This window comes from Xyrauchen texanus, chromosome 38 (genome assembly GCF_025860055.1).
Source record: "Xyrauchen texanus isolate HMW12.3.18 chromosome 38, RBS_HiC_50CHRs, whole genome shotgun sequence".
In the NCBI taxonomy this organism is placed as follows: domain Eukaryota; kingdom Metazoa; phylum Chordata; class Actinopteri; order Cypriniformes; family Catostomidae; genus Xyrauchen; species Xyrauchen texanus.
In genome coordinates, this window is record NC_068313.1 from 7,540,577 (window position 1) to 7,560,093 (window position 19,517).

The window sequence follows — 19,517 nt, forward strand, 5'->3', positions numbered from 1 at the left end:
CCTAGTAGTATGTCTGTTTGGATCTGCCATGTAGCATTAAGAGTAAAGGTTTTGACGACACATACTGTTATGTTCCCTGTTGTCTTTTGTTTTTTGTACTGTTATTGTGAAGTTTTGTTTAGTTCCTGTTTTGGTCTTTGTAGTCCTTTTGTAGTTTCTCTTATGCTGTCATGTTCTCTGTTGTCTTTTGCTTCTGTGCTTTTATGTTGAAATTTAGTTTAGTTCCTGTTTCCTGTTTGGTTTCTGTCATGTTCATTGGTGTCTTCTGTTGTTGTGCTCTTATGTTGAAGTTTAGTTTAGCCCCTGTTTCCTGGTTCCTGTTTGGTTTTTTTGTAGTCCTTTGTAGTTTGTTATTATGATTGGTGTTCCCTTGATTGTTTCTTCCAGGTGTCCCTCATTCCCTTGTTTGTTCCTCTTGTATTTAAACCCTCGTTTCTTGTTCAGTCCTTGTTGATCGTTGTTTGATGTATGTGCATGAATGTTTGCTGCCCTAGTTCTCTGTTTATGTTTGCCCTGGTTCTCCGTTTAAGTTTATTTCGCTCTTGTGGGTTTTTCCTTTGTTTATTCGTTTGTTCATTTAATAAAAGTCTAAACTGCATTTGGATCCGCATCTCCTCGTCTGCCTCGCTGCTCAAACGTAACAGAACGATCGACCACACATGGATCCAGCAGCTATTCGGGCCAAATGTCGGCTGCTCAATCTGCAGCAAGAACACTACCCACTTGTAGACCACGCTCGCTACTTCCTCCTCCTGGCGAACGCTACTGACTTCCCGGACTCTGCACTGATGATCTTTTTCAGGAGCAGCTTGAACCCCTCGCTGAGGGAGCGGGTGCCACAGGCAGTGCCCGGCTGCACTTTCCGCGACTACCTGGGAGCGACCCTACTGGCGTGCAGCTCGCCGCCCCCTGACACACCAGCCCATCCTGTCGGCGAACAGCCCCCCACGCCTATGGCTTCCCTTGGGCCCGCACGGCCCACTTCGTCCGCCCGGAGGAGGAGGAGAAGACAGGCGTCCGCCTCCCGGCACACGCCTGCCCCGGTCAGCGAGCCAGAGCCCTCGTCAGCCCCGGTCAGCGAGCCAGAGCCCTCGTCAACCCCGGTCAGCGAGCAAGAGCCCACGCCTGCCCCGGTCAGCGAGCCAGAGCCCACGCCTGCCCCGGTCTGCGAGCCTGAGCCCTCTTCAGCCACGGTCAATGAGCCTGAGCCCTCTTCAGCCACGGTCAACGAGCCTGAGCCCTCTTCAGCCACGGTCAACGAGCCTGAGCCCTCTTCAGCCACGGTCAACGAGCCTGAGCCCTCTTCAGCCACGGTCAGCCAGCCAGAGCCCTTAGCTCCAGAAGTCAGTGAGCCAGTGCCTGTCGCCTCAGAGGTCAGTGAGCCAGTGCCTGTCGCCTCAGAGGTCAGTGAGCCAGTGCCTGTCGCCTCAGAGGTCAGTGAGCCAGTGCCTGTCGCCTCGACCGTCCCTGAGCCAGCGCCTGTCGCCTCGACCGTCCCTGAGCCAGCGCCTGTCGCCTCGACCGTCCCTGAGCCAGCGCCTGTCGCCTCGACCGTCCCTGAGCCAGCGCCTGTCGCCTCGACCGTCCCTGAGCCAGCGCCTGTCGCCTCGACCGTCCCTGAGCCAGCGCCTGTAGCCTCGACCGTCCCTGAGCCAGCGCAAGTAGCCAGGACCGTCCAAAGGCCAGCACCAGTGGTCACGCCCGTCCAAGAGTCCGAGCCTCCCGAGCTTTCCAGAGCTCCGCCTCCCGAGCCTTCCGAGCTTTCCAGAGCTCCGCCTTCCGAGCTTTCCAGAGCTCCGCCTTCCGAGCTTTCCAGAGCTCCGCCTTCCGAGCCTCCCGAGCTTCCTTGAGCTCCGCCTCCCGAGCTTTCCAGAGCTCCGCCTCCCGAGCTTTCCAGAGCTCCGCCTCCCAAGCTTTTTAGAGCTCCGCCTTCCGAGCCTTCCGAGCTTTCCAGAGCTCCGCCTTCCGAGCTTTCCAGAGCTCCGCCTTCCGAGCTTCCTAGGGCTCCTCCTCCCGAGCCTCCCAGGGCTCCGCCCCTCAAGTCTCTCGAGCCTCCCAAGGCTCCACCCCTCAAGTCACTTGAGCCTTCCAGGGCTCTGCCTCTCAAGCCTCTCGAGCCTTCCAGGTCTCCGCCTCTCGAGCCTTCCAGGTCTCCGCCTCTCGAGCCACCCAGGGCTCCGCCACCCAAGTCTCAAGTCTCTCGAGTCTTCTAGGGCTCCGCCTCCCGAGCTTTCCAGAGCTCCGCCTCCCAAGCTTTCCAGAGCTCCGCCTTCCGAGCCTCCCGAGCTTTCCAGAGCTCTTCCTCTCGAGCCTTCCAGGGCTCCGCCCCTCAAGCCTCTCAAGCCTTCCAGGGCTCCGCCCCTCAAGCCTCTCGAGCCTTCCAGGGCTCTGCCCCTCAAGCCTCTCGAGCCTTCCAGGGCTCCGCCCCTCAAGCCTCTCGAGCCTTCCAGGGCTCCGCCCCTCAAGCATCTCGAGCCTACCAGGGCTCCACCCCCCAGGCCTCTCGAGCCACCCAGGGCTCCGCCTCTCGAGCCTCCTACGGCTCTGCTCCCAGAGACCCCAGAGCCTTCTAGGGCTCCGCCTCTGAAACCTCTTACGGCGCCACCTTCCTTGGCCCCGCCTCCTGATTCATCCTCGGCTCCGCCTTCCTCAGCCCCGTCTCCTAGATCTTCCAGGGCTCCGCCTACAGCATCTCCCGAGCCTCCCACGGCTCCGCCTCCCGAGCCTCCTTCAGCCCAGCCTCCTGCGGCTCTTCTCCTCGAGCCTCCCTCGGCTCTACCTCCAGAGCCTCCTACGGCTCCACCTCCAGAGCCTCTTAAGCCTCCTACGGCTCCGCCTCCAGAACCTCCCACGGCTCCGCCTTCCGAGCCTCCTTCAGCACAGCCTCCTGCGGCTCATCTCCTCGAGCCTCCCACGGCTCCACCTCCAGGGCCTCTTAAGCCTCCTACGGCTCTGCTTCCCGAGCCTCCTGCGGCTCCGCCTCCAGAGCCCCCTACGGCTCTGCCCCCGGAGGCTCCAGAGCCTTCCAGGTCCCCGCTCCTGGAGCCTCCTACGGCGCCGTCTACCTCGGCTCCGCCCCCTGAGCCTCCTTCAGCTCCACCTCCGGAGCCTCCCTCAGCTCCGCCTTCTGAGCCTTCCAAACCATCACCCCCCTCGGCTTCGCCTCTCGAGCCTCCCTTGGCTCCGCCTCAGAGGTCCCCTTTGGCTCCGCCCCACGCAGCTCCACCGGCCTCCCCAGTGGCCACTCCTCCTCCCAGGCCCCCTGAACCAGTCCTTGCCCCACGGCCACCTCCTAGGCCACCTAAACCTGTCCTTGTCCTGTGGCCACCGCCCAGACCTCCTGAACCAGTCCTTGCCTTGTGGCCACCTCCCTGGCCTCCTAAACCTGTTCCTACCCGGTGGAGGCTCCCCAGACCACCTGACCCTGGCCCCGTCTCACACCCCCATAGACTGCCTGCCTGCCCTCTCTGCCCCCCTGGTCTACCTGTCGGCCCCTTGCGCCTTCGTGGACTGCCTGTCTGCCCTCTAGGACCCCCTGGTCTGCCTGATTGCCCCTTGTGCCCCCGTGGACTACCTAATTGCCCCTTGTGCCTCCTTGGACTGTCCCTGTACCCCCTTTGGTCTGTCTGTTTTCCCCCTGTTCCAATCCCTCACCCCTTGGACATTTATTTGTGTTTGTTGTCCTTGTTGTTTTCTTTAGGACCGTCTGGAATCCGGTCCTTTTGAGGGGGGGTTATGTTATGTTCCCTGTTGTCTTTTGTACTGTTATTGTGAAGTTTTGTTTAGTTCCTGTTTTGGTCTTTGTAGTCCTTTTGTAGTTTCTCTTATGCTGTCATGTTCTCTGTTGTCTTTTGCTTCTGTGCTTTTATGTTGAAATTTAGTTTAGTTCCTGTTTCCTGTTTGGTTTCTGTCATGTTCATTGGTGTCTTTTGTTGTTGTGCTCTTATGTTGAAGTTTAGTTTAGCCCCTGTTTCCTGGTTCCTGTTTGGTTTTTTTGTAGTCCTTTGTAGTTTGTTATTATGATTGGTGTTCCCTTGATTGTTTCTTCCAGGTGACCCTCATTCCCTTGTTTGTTCCTCTTGTATTTAAACCCTCGTTTCTTGTTCAGTCCTTGTCGATCGTTGTTTGATGTATGTGCATGAATGTTTGCTGCCCTAGTTCTCTGTTTATGTTTGCCCTGGTTCTCCGTTTAAGTTTATTTCCCCCTTGTGGGTTTTTCCTTTGTTTATTCGTTTGTTCATTTAATAAAAGTCTAAACTGCATTTGGATCCGCATCTCCTCGTCTGCCTCGCTGCTCAAACGTAACACATACATTCATTTCTATTAAGTAGCTAGGAGTTTCAGTCAAGAAAATGGGTTAGAATTAGAATAGCAGACTCATACATTAAGCCAGGTCAGCTATAAAGCTTATGATCAAGACACTCTACAAATGGGCAATGTTCAGCTGTCGACATTTAACAAGACACTACACATGTTTATAACTGAGAGAAAATTATAATAACCTTAAGTCACAGGCCTATTCCTCTGATGGCGTCTGTTTCTTAGAGTTTGTTTGAGAACCTTTTTTTATTTTTCATTTGTGAATCTTTCAATTTGTATGTTAATTAGAATAAATTCTAACACCATACACTTTGCTTTCACAATGCACGTGAACAGCTTATCCACTTGTACACAGAACAACGTCACCCCTTGAGCGTTTTGCGCAGCTTTCCGACCGCAGCTTTTATTATTTTATTATTAACTATTCTAACTTTTTTAAATGATAAAAAAAATATAAGAAAATTTAGTTTGTTTTACTTTAAACGTAAAAAACCGTGCTATCGTAGCCTATATGTCACACGAAAAACAGCACTGCTGTATGAGTAAAAACACTCGCTTTCACTAGCGCCCACGACACCCCTCCTCCCACCCCCTCCTGTCTGCCCACATGGTACGAGCCGCCTCTCGATGGTGGAAGCCGCTTGTCATTCCTCTGCATTCCCTTCAGTCTGCAGCCTGCTGCACTGCTTCCTATTAAAAGCGCTCACGGATTCAGCACTACTCGCCCTGCTGCTCTGCAGTGAAGCTTACGGCTCGTCTTATTCATGCGTACTGCGCACACTTTCTATGAAACGCTGCGCCCTGGACATTTTACCATCTTTTATTTTCCCAAACAGGAGATCGTTATGATGAGAGACAGATATTAAGAGCACCCAACATTGCGTAGATTGCATTGGTTAGGCTACTTATTACTAAAGGAAAAGCGATTGTAATCTCCAAGACGCAGGATAGACGCCTTCTTCAGAAATGGTGAGCTGCTTTTTATTTTTATAAAAAAAAAAAAAAACTAAAAACAAAAAGATAAGAAAAAAGTGCGTGTTGTTGCAAAATCAGCTGGAGCGTAATGCAGTACTGAGTGATGTTGCGTTTGGCTTGTGCTGTGCGCGAGGATGCTTTATACAGTCACGCGCAAGCTGCTGTTTTATTTATAACGGAGCATCTTTTAAACTTGCAGAATGGAAGGACGGCGCAAACTAAACCGGGCTTGGCAGCACTCTATTACCATGTAAACCCATTAATTATTGCTCAAGGATAAATTATTCATAATGATATGTCATATTTTGAAAGGCCTGGACTCCGTCTTATCTGGTAAATTTAAGTTTATCCTCATAAACTGATATGTTTTGTTGATTTCCAACATTTGTACTCAAAACCCGTAAAGACTAAATGGTCTACCTGCCACCGCTGGAGGTTTCTAGTATCATTTTGCGATGGATGTAAAAGGGACGGGTTTAGGATAGTATAGGGAAAATAATGTAACACTTTCGATAGACATGGTTTGTTTACCGTAATTTTTCTTGCTGTATATTTTAGTTTTAAGCTAAAACAGCAGATATTCTGGAGATACAGCGTTTCCACAACCATCAAGCGAAGCAAATGGACTTTTACAGCGTAGTTACAGCATTTTTCGGGTGTGAGGGCTTGTTGTGATGTTGAGAGGGTGTGATGTGCATTTACTGTGAGGGAAAAGCTATTTATCAGCATTGTGTAAAATAACTGCATTATTTGAGCTGCACTTTTACAGTGCTGCTTTATGTATGAATCACAATGACTGTATTTTTGATTTTCAGTGTCAAGCAAAGGCTCTAACAAGAACCACTATTGTTTTGCAGCCTGATGCCATTTGAAAATCTTTATTATTCTGTAGTTCTTAACAAAACAAATAAAATCAATACATAAGTATACTTTTGCTTAAAGAACCCAAAATTAAAACAAAGATTTTAATCACCTTCAGATATAGTGAGGCATGGACCTATTGATTAATTGCTTTTTATTAATTAGTTTTCAAATACCCTCCTTGAAATCCAAAGTCCAATGATATCTAAAAGGACTTTTACAGCCTGAAGAACATCCTCTTAAGAAAACCATGTATTTAGTTGAGCTATACACTCATCTAAAAAAAACACACAAAAAAACTAATACTACAAAAAAAAATTCTAATTATCAACAAACCCTTTAACTGGGAGCCTGGGTAGCTCCGCAAGTAAAGACGCTGACAATTACACCTGGAGTCACAAGTTCGAATAAAGGGTGTGCTGATTGACTCCAGTCAGGCTTCCTAAGCAACCAATTGGATTGCTTTAAAACATTTAAAACAAAGTCTGGATTGAGGCGTGTCACTATGCTACCACGAGGACTTAGAGCGCATTGAGAATTGGGTGTGCTACATTTGGGAGAAAAGGGGAGGCAATCCCCAAAAAACTAAAAACAAACCATTTACTCATTATAAACTGTACACAGTGAAAATTTTATCTTGGTGAACTTAAGGTGCTCCTATGACTGACTGATCTCGCTGTGAATTCGGAAACAGTACTTTTACTTTTCTTTAGCTGAAATCGGTTTGTGCTTACCAAAATTCTAAACACTGCAACCTGTGGCAAAAGGTAGCGTTGTTGGGTTTATGGGCACACACGCATGAGCTCCATTTCCAGGTGAAATGTCCATGCAGTGGTGCCAAAAGAGAGTTGTATTCAGTTGGACAGGATTTAATACAGTGAAGAGGATGCATATTTTCTAAACTCTTTGGTTGTGTAACCATGCATCTGTGGGATTCAGTCAGAGAGACTCTAATGTGGCATGAGGTGTTGTGTAGCGGCATTAAATGAGTCTGAAGTTGGTGAGTCCCCTTTGACCTTTCGAGGATGGCCCTGTTTTCTCCTGGTTGTCATGGTCCAACTTGATGAGAACTCTGGGACTGCCACCACACAAGCGATTTCCATGAGAAGAAAAGCCCTTACAACTCTCCCTTTGTTCACGCTCACAAAGAGGAAGGAGCAAATGTGCAGGCATTTTTTTTCTCACTTTTATCTTATTTTTTGCTGTTGTTGTTTTGCATTATGTATTTTCCACTACTCAAGTGTTTGAGAAACTGATTTCATACAGTGGCCCTATTTGGGTACTTTGAACACTTAAACTAACAGATGTCTGAATTAGCAAATTTTTTTAGCGATTTAATCAACTAATCGCAAAAATAATTGGTAGATTAATCTAACGACTAATTTGCTGATTTGTTTAATTATTATTTATTGATTAATATAACAATTAATTAACCCAAAATAAATATAAAAAAACTTGTCTCATTAATATTTCAATATTTGAATAAATTATCTTCTCTTAAACAGAAACAAAGTGTGCACTGCAGGGAATTATTCTGCAACAAAAATAGCCCTGAAACCAAATTTTAATTTAATTCAGATTAGATTAAATGTAAAAAAAAAGTTAGTTAATTTTTTAATTGTATTTCTTTTGGAAGTCTGAAATCATTGCAAACAGTGTAATGAAGATATATTCTAACATTTTCCCACATTTATAGGCCACCACCTAGGACTCCGACGTGCCTGGGGGGGCCCAGTTGAAACAGTTCATAGTTGATGAACATATCATAACATTAAAAACCATTTACAACTTTTATTTAAAAAACAAAATAGTGGCTCAAAATATCTCACCATGCACAAATTAGGCTAACTGTAATCAACACATGTGGACCTCATAACTTATATATATATATATATATATATATATATATATATATATATATATATATATGAGAGAGAGAGAGGTGTTGTGTTTAGAGGCCCTATTTAAAAAATATGTAATTTTCATTATAATTGTTTTCCCCCCACAGGACTGTAGGTACATTATTTTTGTATCAGTTTTATCAATAAAAATTAGTTAACCTGAACTAACCATGATAAAAATTATTTCAGCACTTATTGTTGGTTAATGTTCATTTCAACATATGCTAATGCATTTATAAAATTAAAAGTTGTGCATGTTGACATTATGAACTAACATGAACTTATTATTTATTTATATATTCTTTATAAATTATAATTTACCAAGATAAATAAATGCTGTAATTTATTGTTCCCCTTCTGTCGCTCTCTCCACGTTGTGTCAGAGAAGCGACAATAGGGGTCTCTCTTGAGCGCCGATATTCACCTCTGAACTATGAAAAAAGGCCAATGAGAGTTGGCACCCAGTATTTGCATGTCCCGCCCCCGGACATACGGGTATTTAAGCGGCGCAAATACAGGAGTTCATTCAGAAAATTTCTTCAGAGCCGATGGTCGTGCATGCAGTCTGCTGCGAGTTACACACCCAGTTCCTGTTTAATCCGCTGACGCTCTGCATGCTGTTGGATCTGACGGCGCATAACAGCGGCTTTCTCATTCGTGCACGGCTGTGCATTCTTGCCCCTGGGCGCTTCGACAGCGCAGACAACTCGAAAGAGTTATTCTAAAAGAGTGAATTTCGCTCTTAAAGAGCAAAACACAGCGGCGTTGAACGTCCTTCTCAGGACGTGTCTTTTTAAAGACGATTTTCCGCCTCTGTGTAGTTTCTGGATGCGTTGATTCTCCCCACCTCTGACGGCCATAAAAACTGCCTTGCATTCCTGGGTTGCGATCACACGCAGGCAGCGTTTTTATGAATGGTCTATGTTTTCAGTACGAGAACATAGCCATGACAGCATTGCGGTCGTAGGCTTTTTCTTGTAGTGAGAAAAAAGCCGCTTCAGCCGCTCCCCCGCGCCTCGCCTCCTTCCTACGGGATTGAGGCAGGCGCCGCAGGCGATGAAAATGATCTGGGGACAGTGACGGGCTCCGTTTCGCCGGGTGAACCCCCTCGAAACCCCCCGCCTCCCCGGCACGCTTGCTTGTTTCCGTCCGAGCTCGGGATGAGCATTCTCTCCAATGGGTTATGTTTTCAGTGTGAGAACATAACTGTGGCAGCGTTGCGATCTCTGCTTTCTCTTGTAGTGAGAGAGAGCCATTTCAGCCGCCCCCCGCGCCTCGCCTCCTTCCTACGGGATTGAGGCAGGCGCCGCGGGCGATGGAGAACGATCTGGGGAGAATAACGGGACGCTTTCGCCGGGTAAATCCCCTCGAAAACCTCCCGCCTCCCCGGCACGCTTGCCTGCTTCCCCCGAGCTTGGGATTAGTGCGGTCCCTTAACAGCCTACCGTCCGGTCCCTCGAGCTCCCCGGCATTGGATGATGACATCACCGCTGCATCGGAGAGCGTAACAGCGGCGTCGGATGCGGATAACTCGCCTGGGCCGCCACCTTCAGGCTCCGACTGGGCGGGGACCCGACGCAAGAAGGTCCGCTATGCTTCCTCGGGCTTAATTGGTTCCGCGGGCATGTGCGCCGCTCACAGCCGTGCCCCCCCGGATTCCTTCCCAGACGTGCATGACGAGCTGAGCAAGCCCAGCTTCCTCGCTCCTCCACTCTCGCTACCCTAGGTGGTAGAACGGTCCTGTTCTTGATGTGCTGCAGGAACTGCACTCAAACAGGCGATGGCCACTCCATGGTCCAGAAACGCAACGATGGACAGGCAGTATGGGAGGCAGACAAAGCACGCTTTCTCAAACGCCCCCGTCTCCCAGCTCCATCCATTCGGCGACACCACTTGACGACTTCGCCCAGCAGTCCTCAGTGGTGAAGAAACAGACGAAGGCTATTTTCAAGCAAAAAAAGCATCCTGCCCTGCCGCAAACCTGCTCGCCAGGGGCCATGCCCTATCTGCTCACAACTAACAAGTGAGTGGGCCCAGCTCTCAGCCCCAGCGTTGAGCCCCCCGCAGAAGTTAGAGGCCCATCGTCTCACGGACCCCCTTGAGGACCCAGAAGGCTCCCAGGCGCTCCTGAGATGACAGACTCAGAGACTGAGACTTTAGCTCCGGAGCTGGTAAGACCACTCCGTTCCCCGGTGGAGGGCCAGGAGGAGAATTTTTTGTTAAATTCTTTACACTCTATATAGCTATTTCCTTGTTGTCTCTGGGGTCACCTGGCCCGCAAATGCCGTTCTCACGGCACTCTACTTTCAGGCCTCAACAGTCCCGGCTCCATGGACGCGGTTTCCCCGCCTTCAGCCCCACAACTGTTCCCCGGCCGGCCAGTTCAGACGAGTCCAGTGGACGCCAGCATCAGACCTCCTCCTCAGTCATGAACCCGCCCCCTGCCGGATGCGCGGAGCAAGGTAAGTGCTTTGAGTTTATTCTCAGCACCAGAGCCTCGGGGACGCCACGTTGCCTCCCGACGCCGCATTACCTGTTCCGCACCGCTGCGAAGCCCCCGCCGGGTACGTCCAAAAAACTCGTCCCCTTGGTGCCCCTAGCACGGAGTTTAGAGGCATGGCTTTCACTGCCCAACCCGTCACGCTGGCTGCACCGGACCATTCAACTCGGTTACGCAATTCAGTTTGCCAGGTCTCCGCCCCCTTCGTGGGCGTACATAATTCCGCAGTACACGGCCAACATGCCCATTCCCTGCGCGAAGAAATCGCCTCCCTTCTATTAAAGGACGTGATAGAGCCTGTCCCTCCAACCGAAACGAAGAAGGGTTTCTACAGCCCTTACTTCGTTGTACCCAAGAAAGGCGGTGGCTTACGACCGATCTTGGACCTGCGAGTTTTCAATTGGACATTGTCCAAACTCCCGTTCAAAATGCTCACCCAGAAACAAATTCTATCTGGCATCCGGCATCTAGATTGGTTCGCAGCGGTAGACCTGAAGGACGCTTACTTCCACGTCTCAATTCGCCCTCGACATCGACCCTTCCTACGGTTCGCGTTCGACGGCCAGGTGTATCAGTACAAAGTCCTCCCCTTCGGCCTGTCTCTGTCCCCTCGCGTCTTCACGAAAGTCGCAGAGGCAGCTCTTGCCCCGCTCCAAGAAGCTGGCATACGCATACGCATACATATTGGCCCACTCCTGAGAGATAATATGCGCACACAGAGACCAGGTGCTCAGCCACCTCAGCCGTTTGGGGTTTCAGGTCAACTGGGAAAAGAGCAAGCTCTCCCCGGTCCAGAGCATCTCTTTTCTCGGTCTGGAGTTAGACTCAGTCTCAATGACAGCACGTCTCTCCAACGAGCATGCTCAGTCAGTGCTGAAATGCCTCGCTTCCTTCAAGCCAGGTGCCGTGGTCCCGCTAAAACGTTTCCAACAGCTCCTGGGGCATATGGCATCCTCCGCGGCGGCGCCGCGCCGCTGGGGTTAATGCATATGAGACCACTTCAGCACTGGCTCCGGACTCGAGTCCCGAGACGAGCATGGTGCCGCGGCACGCACAACGTAAAAGTTACTTCTGCCTGCCACCAAACCTTCAAACCCTGGACAGACCTCTGCTTTCTAAGGGCAGGAGTACCCTTGCAGCAGGTGTCCCGACGCATTCTGGTCACAACCGACGCCTCCAAATTGGGTTGGGGCGCCGTGTGCAACGGGCACGCAGCCGCAGTCCGGTGGAACCGAGGCCCGCTGCGCTGGGACATCAACTGCCTAGAGCTGCTGGCTGTTTTTCTGGCCCTGCAGAAGTTTCTACCGTTAATTCGGAACAAACATGTCCTAGTCAGGACAGACAGCACCACGGTCGTAGCCTACATAAACCGCCAAGGCGGAGTACGCTCCCTCCACATGTCACAGCTGCCCGTCGTCTCCTCCTTTGGAGTCAGCAGCGACTCAAGTCACTGCGCGCCACTCACATCCCCGGCAACCTCAATGTGATAGCGGACGCACTGTCAAGACAAAGCTTGCCTGGCGGAGAGTGGAGGCTCCACCCCCAGTCGGTCCAGGTGATTTGGGACTGGTTCGGCAAGGCCCAGGTAGACCTGTTTGCCTCCCAAGAAACCTCCCACTGCCCGCTCTGGTATGCCCGGACAGAGGCTCCCCTCTGGGCAGACGCGTTGGCACACAGCTGGCTCTGCGGGGCTGCGCAAGTACGCATTTCCCCCAGTGAGCCTTCTTGCACAGGTACTATGCAAGGTCAGGGAGGACGAGGAGCAAGTCATTCTGGTAGCCCCTTACAGGCCCACCCGGACTTGGTTTTTGGACCTCACGCTCCTCACGACAGCCCCTCCCTGGCGAATTCCCCTGAGGAAGGACCTTCTTTCTCAGGGACGGGCGAGCGGACTCCCGTGTTTCCCTTAGGCAGTCACGGCTGCCTCGGTTGCCGTGCTGTATGTTCCCCCCTCTATGATGCTGGATCCACCACCGCACCAACTTTTCCACATAGGCCCTAAGTCAGGCCTCTGATGGTTTTGCCACTTAAACTTGCCTCCCCTCTCGGGTAGGCGTGGCCTCCGCAGGGTCTTCTCCGCCCTGAATAAGGGCTAAGACCCCCTTCCTTCAATGCGTGTAAGGGCCCCGGCCTTAGTTGCTCTATGCGAGAAACATAGAGAGAAAAGAGGCCCGGCCAGGCTTGGCACGTTCCCAGGTTGGCGGCCAGCACCTTGTTCCCCCCTCCAGGGTAATGATAAGGAATCCTGATGGCTTAAATGGGGCATTGGGGAAGGGTACTTGCAGCCTGATACAGTTGGTCGTCCTGCACGTAAGAATACCTGCTCGCTCCTGTATCAGCAGTTCACGTACACGGCTCAGCGCATGGCACTTTTATAAGTGGACCCCTAGTGTCGCTTCTCTGACACAACGTGGAGAGAGCGACAGAAGGGGAACGTCTAGGTTACGTATGTAACCTCCGTTCCCCGATGGAGGGAACGAGACGTTGTGTCTCCCCTGCCACGTCGCTGAGCCGAGCCACTGTTGTGGCCGGACCATTTCCGGCTCCTCCGAAAAATCCTGAATGAACTCCCGTATTTGCGCCGCTTAAATACCCGTATGTCCGGGGGCGGAGCATGCAAATACTGGGTGCCAACTCTCATTGGCCTTTTTTCATAGTTCAGAGGGGAATATCGGCGCTCAAGAGAGACCCCTAGTATCGCTTCTCTGATACAACGTCTCGTTCCCTCCATCGGGGAACGGAGGTTACATACGTAACCTAGACGTTCTTTGTTAGTTCATGATACCTAATGCATTTACTAATGTTATGAAATACAGATGTAAAGTGTAAATCTGTAATTATTATACTTGCAGTTTCCGTGACCATATTAATTGAGACACTAGTCCATTTATACTTCTAGAAAAAAGTTGAAAGGTGATTCAAATGGAGAAAAACTTCTGACTTGTCACAATATCTAAAATACACACTTTCCCTTATACATTCATGTAATTTGTAATCTATCATTTTCATGTTGGGAAAAAAAAGAAAAGGTCTTGTATGCAGTATTTGTCATCTACCGAGCAATAGAGAGCTTATATTTAGCACTTTCTCTTAAAGAAAAATCTATTTATCACATTTGCAGTAGTTCTGTGGATGTTTTAAAGTTATGACAATTTTCACACCGGTGAGGCCCATTTTCATGATTTTGCCTAGGGCCCCACAAACTCACGGTCCGGCCCTTACTGCAACTCACAAAATCCTTCGCCACAAATCTAAAAGGATTAGTGTATTGAAAAATTATTCAAATTGATCCGAAATTTAGATGTCAGTGCTTACAGTAGTAAAGACTAAGAAAAAAATCATGATTTTTTTTTATCTCATGAAACACACAAAATTAATTTGCAACTTGTTATTTATATATATATATATATATTGCTGATTAATACAAATATTTTTTTTATAACTCTATGTCTAATGGTAGATCTAGGGATTATTGATTTGGCATTTAATAATTGAATTATTTTAATTTACTATTAGATCTTGGGTACAACATAGGCTACATTATTTAAAACATTCGTTTTTAATTTATTATTTTGTTTGTATTACATTATAATGGTCCTAATCTTGAATCTGGATATCGAGAAATAAATAACCAGAAAATTCCTTAAAAACCTCAGATAAAAGAGTCCTTTTGTAATCTTTATGTGCTAGATGGAGCTCATGTATATTTTTTTTAGTATTTCATAATGATTTTTCATAGGACTCCTCAATGCCATGGTTCAAGCTTAGATTCATGAGAATCCACCCATGGTGTTCCAAATGCGAATGACTTTCTTCCATGACAGAAATTAATGTGGAAGCTGACTGAGGCTGTCAGTCCATAACGTTCTGCCAAACGTCTCCTCTTGAGTTCCACAGAGGATAGCCAAATGGTTTGGAACAATATTGGGTTATGATTAATAAATGACGACAACTTTTTTTTGTTTTGGTGAACTAAACCTTTAAGTTTCTTAAGTTCTTTTTGTGGCCCCTGTACGTCCGCTTAAGTATAAAAGTTTAGGTATTTCCTAAATTAATTTTATAAATAAAACCTGAACTCTTTCCTAAGGGTTTTTGGTTCCATTTCATAAACCTTCCAAGATGAAACCGCAGTGAGACAAAACAATGACGGAAACAAACCAATAAATTGCTCAATCTCCCCAGTGAGTCTTCCAATAGGGATGTGAAGTCTCTCATGTAATAAGGCTTCATAGCTGAGCTATTGTGAGTGAGTGTAGACTTCAATGGCAGGTGTGGCCAGACGATGTTTGGTGAAGTGTTGCTCATTGTTCCTCTCCTGCACCTTCCTCTTATTAAGAAGCAGCTAAATTGCATCCCTGCCAAGTCTCTTTATCCCTGCAATGCTACAATAATCAGATAGCTGTCTTCACAAGCCACTTTTTCAGGGAAGAGTCCTTTTTTCCTGGTCAATCGCTGCTCAGAAACATAATCTGAAACAAAACTAGTGAGAGAAAAGTTGGATCACTTTTTGCCCATGTGCTTTTGTTACTTGAATAGTTTCTCACAAATGACCGACCGAACTGTATGTATGTGGTTTGCACGCCAGTAGAGAGGTTTAAAGGCTAGCATTATTATTAACAACATTACTAAGATATATCTCCCTAGATACATATTTGCTTTTGACATCATGGCATACATTTTCAGAAACAGAATGCAGAGATCTATCATCAGATTATAAAGAACATAATCATAACTCTCATTTTCTGAGCCAAATCCTTTTAACCTTCAACTCAGTCTGGTCAAAGAGGTTTCAGTAAGCTAAAGTTCACATTAAGTATATTGCTGGGTAGTAACGAAAATAAGAGGATTTTTTTTTATAGTGTGGGGGTGGATATGAAATAGGGTATGTGCAAAATCAAATCAATAAACTGCCTTATAGCGGTGATCTACTGGGTGCTCGCTCCATTTGAGATCAATGTGAAAGTTGTGTGACCCTATCTCACTCTCTGGCTGCTAATGCAATTAGGGTTTATTGTGTGTTGGTTTATTGTGCTGTAAATACCACCACCCCCTCATTATGTGTTTTTTGTTACCCAAATTAAAAGCAATTGGCTGACACTGACAAACTTTGATTTGAAGCAAAAAGTATTTGATAATTGGACAACCTAGTCTCATAGAATGAACGTTACTATAACAAAATTTTTGCAAATAGACGTTTACCTGCAGGGTTCTATGATTTTTAACAACAGCTATGCCTTTTTTTTACTTTCACACAAATCACGAAAACAATGGCTGAATATGACTATATAAACACATACTGTATTTTTCACATGATTACTTACACACTGCTTTGATATGATATCGAAACACTTTTACTATAATACATCATTTGAAAATGATACATTTTAATACTTGTATTACAGACCTACTTGCATTAACACATTTATTCCAACATGATTAGCTTCCGAAGGTAGCTCACCTGATAGAGTGTTGGACTTCTGTCCATAGTTTTTAGGTCAGCCATACACGCAAGCTGACGTGTAAGCTGAAAGTGTCAAAGAAGCGATACAAAATCACGTGGTTGCTTCAGAGAATGTGATTTTTATTTCTCATTTTGTTATTGGACACTATCGGTTAGGTTTAGATGTTGGTTAAGAGTAAGGATGTCTGTATTGTGTCTACCTCTTATTTGATTTAGGTTAAAGTTTTAGATTAGGGAGGTACGTTTTACCCCTTAAAACCTCTATTTACCATATTTTCCAGAAATAACGTCTTACCTGACTATAAAGATGGGCGTACACGGTGCAATTTTCAGCTGATGTGCGAGCTCCCAACCGCTTTTTTCCAGTCTGGAGTGATTGCATGGAAATTGTTGGTGCTGGTGTGGTTGTAGCTCGCATTGTGTGAGAGGAATTATGAGCGGAGCCATGCAGCTCACAATCTCCCAATACATTTTAAAACTGCCTAAAAAAAATTGTCGGCTTGAATTTGTGAGGTGTGTGCAGTTGAACGAACCAATTTGGGGATCTATCTGAAGTTGACCAACCAGTAGAAGGTGTTACAACTCACACGAAAACTATATTATTCATGACCACATCACTGGGAATTATTCTACAGAAATGCCATGCTGTTCTCTGCTCTTCAAAGAAATCATTTTCCATACGGGTTGCACTAGAATACCATCTTTATCACTCTGACGTACAGATTTAACATTTCCGTCATTGTCAATTTTTATTCGCCATACTTGCATTTGTTTCAGTTCTTGGGCTTCATTTAGGGGGGCATAGCATCTGTTATAATTGTATATGCACACTATAGTGGATATGTCATAGATTTGTTTAACCCTCTAAGAGCATGTATGGTGAAACCAAGGACTTCTAGGTTGAAAGTTCTACCTGTCAATCAACCGCTGCTCTACTTCAAGATTTGTTTACTTTGCTGTGAGGTTTTAAAGCACATTTACATGGACAAGACCTCACAGATCTTCTTCAGCATGTCTGCTATCAACATGCAAGCAGTGACACAGATGAGAAGGACGTAGCCTACGTCTAAAGCTGAATAGTTCAGGTACCCTATACTCCACTAAAATAACTCTGCACTAAACATCATGTTTGCGCTTAAACTAAATCCAAGTATAACCGACAGAAACGGTGCATGAATTTTCTGCACTTTCTTTTTAATATTGTACATTTTGCCCACTTTATTATCATGCAGTAACTGACAACATTACACTGATGTTATGATTGATGTATGCAGTTATAAAATCAAACAGCCTCCCTTCGAAATCTGAATCAGTCAAATGTTGGACAGCATTTGTAATAATTATCCATATTTATTATTTTTTTATATCTGCAGATGAGTCCCTGGCCATGCCAGTCTTCTTTTTTATTTCTAAATCGCAAGCTACAAGGAAGCAATGTCCTCCTTTGGGTTTATATCTTATAATGCTAAATAGCATGAAAAATAAATGCGATTGCTCTGGAATTCACCAGGTCATGAAGTCATGTGGTGTACGATTGCACCTGTATGATTATCAGATAAACTGACTCGTAACATGTGCTAAGGCTCACGACCTCCTGAGTGTCAGAACCCGCACTGGCTTAAGTCGCACTGGGTCAAAATCATGTTGTTGAGAGAAAAAAAACCTCATATAAATTGCACTGACAGATGCATTGTATATGAGAGGCATTAGGACCCGGGAGCAGCTGCCTGACTTCACTTCAGCAGTTCAGATGTCAAACATGCTCTGTGAAGAAGATTACAGTGCCTCAGAATCAACACATCATATTGCGGTGGTTTCGGGCATGTTTTAAACAGAAGTTGCTTTAAGTAATCGTGTGTAACAGTTTCTCATTTTCTTTTTATGTTTCATGAAGAAAATTGACAAGTCACATCTGTTAATAACATCTGTAACTCTATGCTTTGCACAAATAAACAGATTTTAGCCTGTAAGTAAAACAATACACCCGTTGTATTCCATTCATTCATTAATGTCAGTGACTGGAAATTTCAGATTTTTGCAACCCTCATTGCAAAGTATTAATTATCCGTTCATGGACTGAATGTTTTTACTACGAGTGTGATGAAACTTCATTTTGTGGGCATGTGAGGAGTTGCGTCTGTTAGCGGACTAGATTTTGTTAGAGCAATAATGTTATGGTGTTTATATATTTAAACTCATTGGATAAAGTACTTTGTAAGGGCAAACTATTCAGAAGTGGCAACTTTAAAACGCTTCTACCATCTCTATGACTAATGTTTTGTCTGTTTTGGTGCGCATATTTGAGCAGCAGGCCTTAGTAATATATATAAGTCGCTTCGGACTACAAGTCACAGTGACTTTCAGATGATGGGAAAAAAAAATTGGACTTATATTCTTAAAATACAGTAATATTAAACTTAAAAACTGGTCTGATTAAAACGCCATTACACTCGCTTTTGGCACCCCCTGCTGATCATTTTCCTGGGAAACTGCTGTGAAATGTGTAATGAACCACATAATATAATTTTACAAAAATGTTGCCACAGTTATGTAATTTTTATGAGATCAGGCTGTAATCGGACAACAAGTCGAATGTACAAGACTTAGTACTTAACGTTGTTTCATGAGGGAATGAACTACAATACCATAATGCATTCTGAATGATGTAATTGGATTAAAAATAAGGGAAATATAAAACCATTGTTGTAAAGTTGCTGGTTAAGTATAGAAACATTTCGAGAAACAAAATGGTAATGTGCTATTTTTGTTTTATTGGTCATATTATAAAGTTTGGATAGTCACTTCACGAAAGTCAATAAGATCCTTATAAATGGAAGAAACACGAAATCCTAGTCATCTTTTTTGTCACATTGGACGTCTTTTATTTTATGGATAGTATGGATTTCAACTTTGAGAAAAATATACCCTTTATGTTGGAGATAAAGTTTCATATTGCATTTGAAATGTGCTTACCATGCTTTTTCTCTCAAATTGTGATAATTGTCAGATAACACTTTTCCTGAAATCTTGTGAAAACAAACAACCAACAGCTTGCATGGCATTCAATAATTAGCACTCAAAAAGGTCCTCCTCGCAGTTCTGTGATACCTCAATCAAAACAATACACCATTGTTTTTCACCTCGGTTTGTTTTAAGTGTTTCATATCAACAGGAAGATTCACTGTAAATTCAGCTTATTTTCTGATTCACTTGTTTTGGGAGGAATACGTGCATTTTCAAATGACTTGTCCCTCTCAGCATGACTCGTTACAATTCATACATTAGTCTGGCTTCATGAACAAGCTTTCTAGTTCACCTTCTCGACATGAAGGCTATTAATGGCAATGATGAGAGCATTGGGTGCAGGGGGTGTGTTTGCTTGCCCAGAGCATTATGTTTAGTCGAAGCTGCAGTATGTCATGCTGTGATTTATTGCACATATGGTTAATGGCAGCATGTCGAGATAACAACGTTTTATTGGACTTGAAAGTTGGTTGAG